At 29.1% G+C, this 10,333-nt stretch overlaps 1 long non-coding RNA gene across 1 annotated transcript; it reads left to right on the top strand.

Moving 5' to 3' along the window:
- The first annotated feature begins 346 nt into the window (after positions 1-346).
- On the top strand, positions 347-9,655 carry LOC120425004 (uncharacterized). Its single transcript, XR_005606461.2, has 4 exons — positions 347-625; positions 746-830; positions 996-1,139; positions 9,372-9,655. It is a non-coding gene; the product is annotated as an uncharacterized LOC120425004 (long non-coding RNA).
- Positions 9,656-10,333: the final 678 nt, after the last annotated feature.

Genomic DNA, 10,333 nt, shown 5'->3' with positions numbered 1-10,333 from the left:
TTTAAACATTTAAACATTTAAACATTTAAACATTTAAACATTTAAACATTTAAACATTTAAACATTTAAACATTTAAACATTTAAACATTTAAACATTTAAACATTTAAACATTTAAACATTTAAACATTTAAACATTTAAACATTTAAACATTTAAACATTTAAACATTTAAACATTTAAACATTTAAACATTTAAACATTTAAACATTTAAACACTCAAACATTTAAACATTTAAACATTTAAACATTTAAACATTTAAACATTTAAACATTCCAATATCAATTAACAAACCCAACTTTACACTGAACCTGTTCAGCCGACGCTCATGCAACGAACGCACCGTTACACCAAGTTACACTGAACCCGTGCGACGCTCCTGAAACGAACGCACCATGGTTCGAGCGAGCTGTCACTTTTTTTACTCGCGCGTGTCCGATCATGTTCGTGTTGACGGTGTTTGCTGAAGTTTTAGGGGAAACCCGGATTTTTCGCGTTGAGGCGGTCGTTTAAGCCAATTGGCAACATCCGGCGATTGGCAATCAAGTTGCCGAACGCGATCCTAGTGTTGGTGGACGGATGTTCGAAGTTCGAATTGGAGCGGCTCCGGGATGGCGGAACTTTGGGTGAGTATTTTGAGTTTCGTGAGGGTGGAGGGGAATTCCAAACAAAACAGCAGCGGCACTATCTATTGCCTGCTTGGGCAGATTGCTTTATCACAGTGTTTGTTTTTTTCTACTTTACAGGGACTTCTTCCACACGTTTCCGGCAGAAAAAATCTGCCGAGTCACCGATCCGGAAAAGCAAATTTGAAATTGTCAACCATTTTGGGTGAGTATTTCAGCTGTGGTGGAATTTTGCTTGGAAAACTTTCCTCTGATTTGTTGTGGGAGGGGAGAGCCACGGTGCGAAATCTCCGTAGCAGCAGCAGATATCTTTCGTGGCCTACTGCAGCAACATTTGATCTAAACAAACTGTTTGTTTCTCTTTTCACAGGGACTTCTCCCACCGGGTTCGCTAACGGGACACAACCCAACGGATGCGTTCGATTGGGAGAGGACCCGGCGCCTGCTGCGGTCACTTTCGGCCGTGTTTGTTCCGGATGGTGAGCTCGTCTCGCCTGGAGGCGAAAATCGTTAGGTGAGTTCTGTGTTGGGGCTGCGCAGCTCGGAAAACTTTCAAACGTCAAGGAGAAGGTCACGATTTTTTTTTGCGGTACGCAGCTGAAAAGTAACAGAAACGGAATGTAGCGTTTCACGCGGTGCAATTTGTTTTGATTAGTGAATCAAATACATAATTTGGATTTGCACATTTCAATGCAACTGAAAATTACAAATAAAGTTGTATTTAATGTAAAAATATTGATAATCCAGAGCTGCTCATCAAACCGAATCTCAAAACGCTGAATCTTGAAAGGACGAAAATCAAAAAGCAGGATTTTGCTTATTGTTCAGAATATTGGAAACCATAGAGAAAAATCATATTTTTTTAAAGAGATTTTCTAGGATTCAAATGTTTAAGAATTCTACAATTTATTTCAAATAATTTAAATTTAGAAAATCAGAAAATTTGAGTTTAAAAAAATTCTAAAATTTTAAAATTACAAAATTGTGTAACCTAAAATGGAAAACTGTAACCAACAGATCGAATCAACTTATTTTGTATGAGTGAACTAAAATTTCAGTCCAAAATAAAAGTAGAATTTTTCCTTCTTCGGTAATCTGAACCTTCGGATGATTGATTTTTCGATATTAATCAAAATAAACCGAAATAGTCGAGTGATCGGATAATCGAGTACGAAAAAATATGTCAATCCACCCAGCAGGGCAATTTGGCCAAATCAAAAATCCAAGTATGCAGAAGTTATCTACCAAATTGGTACATATGTCTACCTCGAAGGATTTTTAGTCTACCTCAATAGTTCAATAAGTAGCATTGCCCTGCTGGAAAGATACCTGTTTTCAAGAAAACGACGTCAAATCAACTTCTGAAGTAATACAAAGCAGTCTACCTCCGTTCTACCTAACGAATCTGCAATCAGATTTTTCCTAAACTTCTTATAAGTAGTACTTCTCTTTATACTTAATTTTCAAAGTACTTTATATATCAATTTTGACCACGGCATCGTGTTCCTTGGAAAATTTTAGCCCGATTTGACCTTTGAAAGTCCATACTTAAGTTGAAAAATGACGGTTCTGGAGCAAATTAAAGATTGTTTAAAAATGAGCTACCATGCGTCTCCATCAAACAGAATAATTAACCCTTAAGTTCAATATATCTGCAGTTCTGATTATTCCTAGCATGTAGCAAGTATTTCTGCTGCAAAATGATGCCACATAATTATTTTATCAAGTTCTACCCCATAAAGAAATGAAGATAGCTAATGAATACTTAAAGAACGAAAAATGGAAATTTTAATAAAATATCAAATAAAAGCAGTCCTGCTGACAATCTGTGGTTCATTGAATGATTGGAGAATGTTGTTCTGATGACTTAGAATGATATTCAGTCATTCTACCAAATTCTACCTCATTGTAAAATTGTTTTCAAACACATTTATTAAAAAATTTCATCAAATTCCTTAAGAATATTGCAATTTTAATAAAATTTTAAATAAAAGCAGACCTGCTGACAATCTGTGGCTCATTCAATGATTGCAGAATGTTGTTCTGATGTCTAAGAATGATATTCAGTCATTCTACCAAATTCTACCTCATTGTAAAATTGTTTTTAAATACATTTATTAAGAAATTCCAACAATTTCCTTAAGAATATTGCAATTTTAATAAAATTTCAAATAAAAGCTGCTCTGTTGACAATCTGTGGCTCATTGAATGATTGGAGAATGTTGTTCTGATGTCTTAGAATGATATTCAGTCATTCTACCAAATTCTACCTCATTGTAAAATTGTTTTTAAATACATTTATTAAGAAATTCCAACAAATTCCATAAGAAAATTGCAATTTTAATAAAATTTTAAATAAAAGCTGCTCTGTTGATAATCTGAGGCACATTCAATGATTGGAGAATGTTTTTCTGATGTCTAAGAATGATATTCAGTCATTCTACCAAATTCTACCTCATTTTAAAATATTTTTTCAATACATTTATACATTTATTAATAAATTCCAACAAATTCCTTAAGAAAATTGCAATTATAATAAAATTATAAATTAAAGCTGCTCTGTTGATAATCTGAGGCACATTCAATGATTGGAGAATGTTGTTTTGATGTCTAAGAATAATATTCAGTCATTCTACCAAATTCTACCTCATTGTAAAATTGTTTTTAAATACATTTATTAAGAAATTCCAACAATTTCCTTAAGAATATTGCAATTTTAATAAAATTTCAAATAAAAGCTGCTCTTTTGACAATCTGTGGCTCATTGAATGATTGGAGAATGTTGTTCTGATGTCTAAGAATGATATTCAGTCATTCTACCAAATTCTACCTCATTGTAAAATTGTTTTTAAATACATTTATTAAGAAATTCCAACAATTTCCTTAAGAATATTGCAATTTTAATAAAATTTCAAATAAAAGCTGCTCTGTTGACAATCTGTGGCTCATTGAATGATTGGAGAATGTTGTTCTGATGTCTTAGAATGATATTCAGTCATTCTACCAAATTCTACCTCATTGTAAAATTGTTTTTAAATACATTTATTAAGAAATTCCAACAAATTCCTTAAGAAAATTGAAATTTTAATAAAATTTCAAATAAAAGCAGACCTGCTGACAATCTGTGGCTCATTCAATGATTGGAGAATGTTGTTCTGATGTCTAAGAATGATATTCAGTCATTCTACCAAATTCTACCACATTGTAAAATTGTTTTTAAATACATTTATTAAGAAATTCCAACAAATTCCTTAAGAAAATTGCAATTTTAATAAAATTTCAAATAAAAGCAGACCTGCTGACAATCTGTGGCTCATTCAATGATTGGAGAATGTTGTTCTGATGTCTAAGAATGATATTCAGTCATTCTACCAAATTCTACCTCATTGTAAAATTGTTTTTAAATACATTTATTAAGAAATTCCAACAAATTCCTTAAGAAAATTGCAATTTTAATAAAATTTCAAATAAAAGCAGACCTGCTGACAATCTGTGGCTCATTCAATGATTGGAGAATGTTGTTCTGATGTCTAAGAATGATATTCAGTCATTCTACCAAATTCTACCTCATTGTAAAATTGTTTTTAAATACATTTATTAAGAAATTCCAACAATTTCCTTAAGAATATTGCAATTTTAATAAAATTTCAATTAAAAGCAGCCTTGCTGACAATCTGTGGCTCATTCAATGATTGGAGAATGTTGTTCTGATGTCTAAGAATGATATTCAGTCATTCTACCAAATTCTACCTCATTGTAAAATTGTTTTTAAATACATTTATTAAGAAATTCCAACAATTTCCTTAAGAATATTGCAATTTTAATAAAATTTCAAATAAAAGCTGCTCTGTTGATAATCTGAGGCACATTCAATGATTGGAGAATGTTGTTCTGATGTCTTAGAATAATATTCAGTCATTCTACCAAATTCTACCTCATTGTAAAATTAATTTGAAATACATTTATTAAGAAATTTCAAAAAATTCCTTAAGAAAATTGAAATTTAATAAAATTTCAAATAAAAGCAGACCTGCTGACAATCTGTGGCTCATTCAATGATTGGAGAATGTTGTTCTGATGTCTTTAAATGATATTCAGTCATTCTACCAAATTCTACCTCATTGTAAAATTGTTTTTAAATACATTTATTAAGAAATTCCAACAATTTCCTTAAGAAAATTGCAATTTTAATAAAATTTCAATTAAAAGCAGCCTTGCTGACAATCTGTGGCTCATTGAATGATTGGAGAATGTTGTTCTGATGTCTTTAAATGATATTCAGTCATTCTACCAAATTCTACCTCATTGTAAAATTGTTTTTAAATACATTTATTAAGAAATTCCAACAATTTCCTTAAGAATATTGCAATTTTAATAAAATTTCAAATAAAAGCTGCTCTGTTGACAATCTGTGGCTCATTGAATGATTGGAGAATGTTGTTCTGATGTCTTAGAATGATATTCAGTCATTCTACCAAATTCTACCTCATTGTAAAATTAATTTGAAATACATTTATTAAGAAATTTCAAAAAATTCCTTAAGAAAATTGAAATTTAATAAAATTTCAAATAAAAGCAGACCTGCTGACAATCTGTGGCTCATTCAATGATTGGAGAATGTTGTTCTGATGTCTTAGAATGATATTCAGTCATTCTACCAAATTCTACCTCATTGTAAAATTGTTTTTAAATACATTTATTAAGAAATTCCTACAAATTTCTTAAGAAAATTGCAATTTTAATAAACTTTCAAATAAAAGCAGCCCAACTGACAATCAATGAATATGAAAATAAATATGAATCTATGAATAAGGTAGAATGACTGAATATCATTCTTATACATCAGAAAAACATTCTCCAATCATTGAATGAGCCACAGATTGTCAGCAAGTCTGCTTTTATTGGAAATTTTATTAAAATTGCAATTTTCTTAAGGAATTTGTTGGAATTTCTTAATAAATGTATTGAAAAAATAATTTACGATGAGGTAGAATTTGGTAAAATGACTGAATATCATTCTAAGACATCAGAAAAATATTCTCCAATCATTGAATGAGCCACAGATTGTCAGCAGGTCTGCTTTTATTTGAAATTTTATTAAAATTGCAATTTTTTATGGAATTTGTTGGAATTTCTTAATAAATGTATTTAAAAACAATTTTACAATGAGGTAGAATTTGGTAGAATGACTGAATATCATTCTAAGACATCAGAACAACATTCTCCAATCATTGAATGTTCCTCAGATTATCAACAGAGCAGCTTTTATTTAAAATTTTATTAAAATTGCAATTTTCTTAAGCAAATTGTTGGAATTTCTTAATAAATGTATTTAAAAACAATTTTACAATGAGGTAGAATTTGGTAGAATGACTGAATATCATTCTAAGACATCAGAACAACATTCTCCAATCATTCAATGAGCCACAGATTGTCAACAGAGCAGCTTTTATTTGAAATTTTATTAAAATTGCAATTTTCTTATGGAATTTGTTGGAACTTCTTAATAAATGTATTGAAAAAATATTTTACGATGAGGTAGAATTTGGTAGAATGACTGAATATCATTCTAAGACATCAGAACAACATTCTCCAATCATTGAATGAGCCACAGATTGTCAGCAAGTCTGCTTTGATTGGAAATTTTATTAAAATTGCAATTTTCTTAAGGAATTTGTTGGAATTTCTTAATAAATGTGTTTTAAAACAATTTTACAATGAGGTAGAATTTGGTAGAATGACTGAATATAATTCTAAGTCATCAGAACAACATTCTCCAATCATTCAATGAGCCACAGATTGTCAGCAGGACTGCTTTTATTTGATATTTTATTAAAATTTCCATTTTTCGTTCTTTGAGTATTCATTAGCTATCTTCATTTCTTTATGGGGTAGAACTTGATAAAATAATTATGTGGCATCATTTTGCAGCAGAAATACTTGCTACATGCTAGGAATAATCAGAACTGCAGATATATTGAACTTAAGGGTTAATTATTCTGTTTGATGGAGACGCATGGTAGCTCATTTTTTAACAATCTTTAATTTGCTCCAGAACCGTCATTTTTCAACTTAAGTATGGACTTTCATAGGTCAAATCGGGCTAAAATTTTCCAAGGAACACGATGCCGTGGTCAAAATCGATATATAAAGTGCTTTGAAAATTAAGTATAAAGAGAAGTACTACTTATAAGAAGTTTAGGAAAAATCTGATTGCAGATTCGTTAGGTAGAACGGAGGTAGACTGCTTTGTATTACTTCAGAAGTTGATTTGACGTCGTTTTCTTGAAAACAGGTATCTTTCCAGCAGGGCAATGCTACTTATTGAACTATTGAGGTAGACTAAAAATCCTTCGAGGTAGACATATGTACCAATTTGGTAGATAACTTCTGCATACTTGGATTTTTGATTTGGCCAAATTGCCCTGCTGGGTGGATTGACATCGAAAAAATGGAATGTTTTTAGTATTTTTTTATATTTTTTTTGCTAAAATTCTGATTGATTTTTAGGATTTTAGCAATTTAGGATTTTAGGAATTTAGGAATTTAAAAATTTTGAAATTAAGAAATTTAAAAATTTTGAAATTAAGAAATTTAGAAATTTAGAAATTTAGAAATTTAGAAATTTAGAAATTTAGAAATTTAGAAATTTAGAAATTTAGAAATTTAGAAATTTAGAAATTTAGAAATTTAGAAATTTAGAAATTTAGAAATTTAGAAATTTAGAAATTTAGAAATTTAGAAATTTAGAAATTTAGAAATTTAGAAATTTAGAAATTTAGAAATTTAGAAATTTAGAAATTTAGAAATTTAGAAATTTAGAAATTTAGAAATTTAGAAATTTAGAAATTTAGAAATTTAGAAATTTAGAAATTTAGAAATTTAGAAATTTAGAAATTTAGAAATTTAGAAATTTAGAAATTTAGAAATTTAGAAATTTAGAAATTTAGAAATTTAGAAATTTAGAAATTTAGAAATTTAGAAATTTAGAAATTTAGAAATTTAGAAATTTAGAAATTTAGAAATTTAGAAATTTAGAAATTTAGAAATTTAGAAATTTAGAAATTTAGAAATTTAGAAATTTAGAAATTTAGAAATTTAGAAATTTAGAAATTTAGAAATTTAGAAATTTAGAAATTTAGAAATTTAGAAATTTAGAAATTTAGAAATTTAGAAATTTAGAAATTTAGAAATTTAGAAATTTAGAAATTTAGAAATTTAGAAATTTAGAAATTTAGAAATTTAGAAATTTAAAAATTTAAAAATTTAGAAATTTAGAAATTTAGAAATTTAGAAATTTAGAAATTTAGAAATTTAGAAATTTAGAAATTTAGAAATTTAGAAATTTAGAAATTTAGAAATTTAGAAATTTAGAAATTTAGAAATTTAGAAATTTAGAAATTTAGAAATTTAGAAATTTAGAAATTTAGAAATTAAGAAATTTTGAAATTTAGATACTTAGATATTTAGAAATTTAGAAATTTAGAAATTTAGAAATTTAGAAATTTAGAAATTTAGAAATTTAGAAATTTAGAAATTTAGAAATTTAGAAATTTAAGAATTTAGGAATTATGGAATTTTGGAGTATTGGAATTTTTGAATTTGGAATTTAGAAATTTAGAAATTTAAGAATTTAGGAATTATGGAATTTTGGAGTATTGGAATTTTTGAATTTTAGAATTAAGGAATTTTGGAATTTTGGAATTTTGCAATTTTGGAATTTTGCAATTTTGGAATTTTGCAATTTTGCAATTTTGGAATTTTGCAATTTTGTAATTAAGCAATTTAAGAATTTTGGATTTTGGAAATTTTGGAACTTAGGAATTTGGGAATTTGGGAATTTGGGAATTTAGGAATTCAGGAATTTAGAAATGTAAGAATTTAAGGAATTTAGGATTATAGGAATTTATGGAATTATGAAGTTAAGAATTTAGGAATTTAGTAGTTTAGGAATTGAGATATTATGGAATTTAAGAATCTAGGAAATTAGAATTTTTTAGGTTTTTTTTTCAATTTTGGAATTTAGATTCCTTAATTCCTTAGGAATTCAGGTATATAGGAAATTATTAAATTATGAACTTATGAAATTAAGAATTTAGGAATAAAGGAATTTAAAAATTCAGGAATTTAGAAAATTTGGAATTTAGGGATTGTGAATTTGGGAATTCAGGAATATAGGATTTTAGGAATTCTGGAATTAAGGAATTTATGAATTTAGGGAATTAGGAATTTAAGAATATAGGAGTTAAGGAAATTAGGAAATTATGAAGTTAGGAATTTAGGAATTTAAGAAATTAGGAATTTTGGAATTTAGGAATTTAGGAATTTGGGAATTAAGGAATTTAGGAATTTAGGAATTTAGGAATTTAAGAATTTCAAAATTTCATGATTTAGGAATTAAGGGATTTGTGAATTTGGGAATTCAGGAATATAGGAATTCTGGAATTTAGGAATTTAGGGAATTAGGGAATTAGGAATTTAAGTATATAGGAGTTAAGGAAATTAGGAAATTATGAAGTTAGGAATTTAGGAATTTAGGAAATTAGGAATTTAGGAAATTAGGAATTTTGGAATTTAGGAATTTGGGAATTTGGGAATTTAGGAAATAAGGAATTTAGGAATTTAAGAATTTCTAAATTTCAGAATTTAAGAACAGCTAATTTAATAGAAAATGAACCGGATCCTTAACATGCCAAACATATGTAAATTTTCCTTATGTCTAATTCAGTGTTTTTTTCTTCTACAGGGGCTAATTTCACTAAGGATTGTGCTTCTAGATTACGCGAATGTCTATCCCAATTACGAAGCAGTTGATCCGGCACCGGCTACGGACATTCCGAATAATTTCAAACAGTGTGGATTGAAGCGGAATAACAAAAGAAAACGACACGGAAAAAAAGTGCTAAATTAAGTGAAATTAAAGAAAACGATAAAAATACAATAAAACTTACCATATTGACCATTAATTTCAATGTATAAATATATGTTTTACAGTACAATTTAGTGGAGAAAAAAAATAAATACAATGAAAATACAATGAATCATACTGTAGTTATTATTTATTTCAATGTACGAATATAGTTTAAACCGTACTATTTAGTATGGAAAAATCCATGAAGAACTGTGAATCTACTGTGCAAACCATTGTAATGGTTACTGTTTTTATTATAAATGTATGATGTTTTCTATGGTAAGCGAGGGGGATGTCACTCCTGCGTTCACCGAGCGATAAAGCTTCCCTTTTAAACCTTTGCAACGCTAACATTTGCTTTTCCGCTTTAACTTGCTTTAACTCGCGTTAACCGCGATAACTTGCTTTTAGGCTTACCTTTTGTTGCGATCATGCTTCAGACTGCTCGATTTTTTTGACAGCGAGAACTGTCAAAAGCAAATGACATTTCTCGTTGTCAAACCATTCGAGCAGTGTGTTTCGCTTTCTTCTTGAAAGAAAAGTTTCGAGACAAATCTTCCGCCGGAACCGTTTCCGGCGCTTGTGACGGGTTTGTGTTCCAGGGACTTTAGACGCCTCCACAACTGGCTCGGTCATCTGTAGATTTCGTGATTTTCGAAATTGCAAAAAGGATTGACCAGGAACGGCCAAGAAGATCATGCCCTACATCGACGGGACGCGGTTCGTCTTCAAGCATGCCACCCGGGCACGAACCTCCCACGGCGCAGCTGGTCTGAGCAGATGAAAGTTGTGGTAAT

This window comes from Culex pipiens, chromosome 1 (assembly GCF_016801865.2).
Source record: "Culex pipiens pallens isolate TS chromosome 1, TS_CPP_V2, whole genome shotgun sequence".
Classification (NCBI taxonomy): Eukaryota; Metazoa; Arthropoda; class Insecta; order Diptera; family Culicidae; genus Culex; species Culex pipiens.
This window is presented reverse-complemented; position numbering and strand designations above follow the sequence as displayed.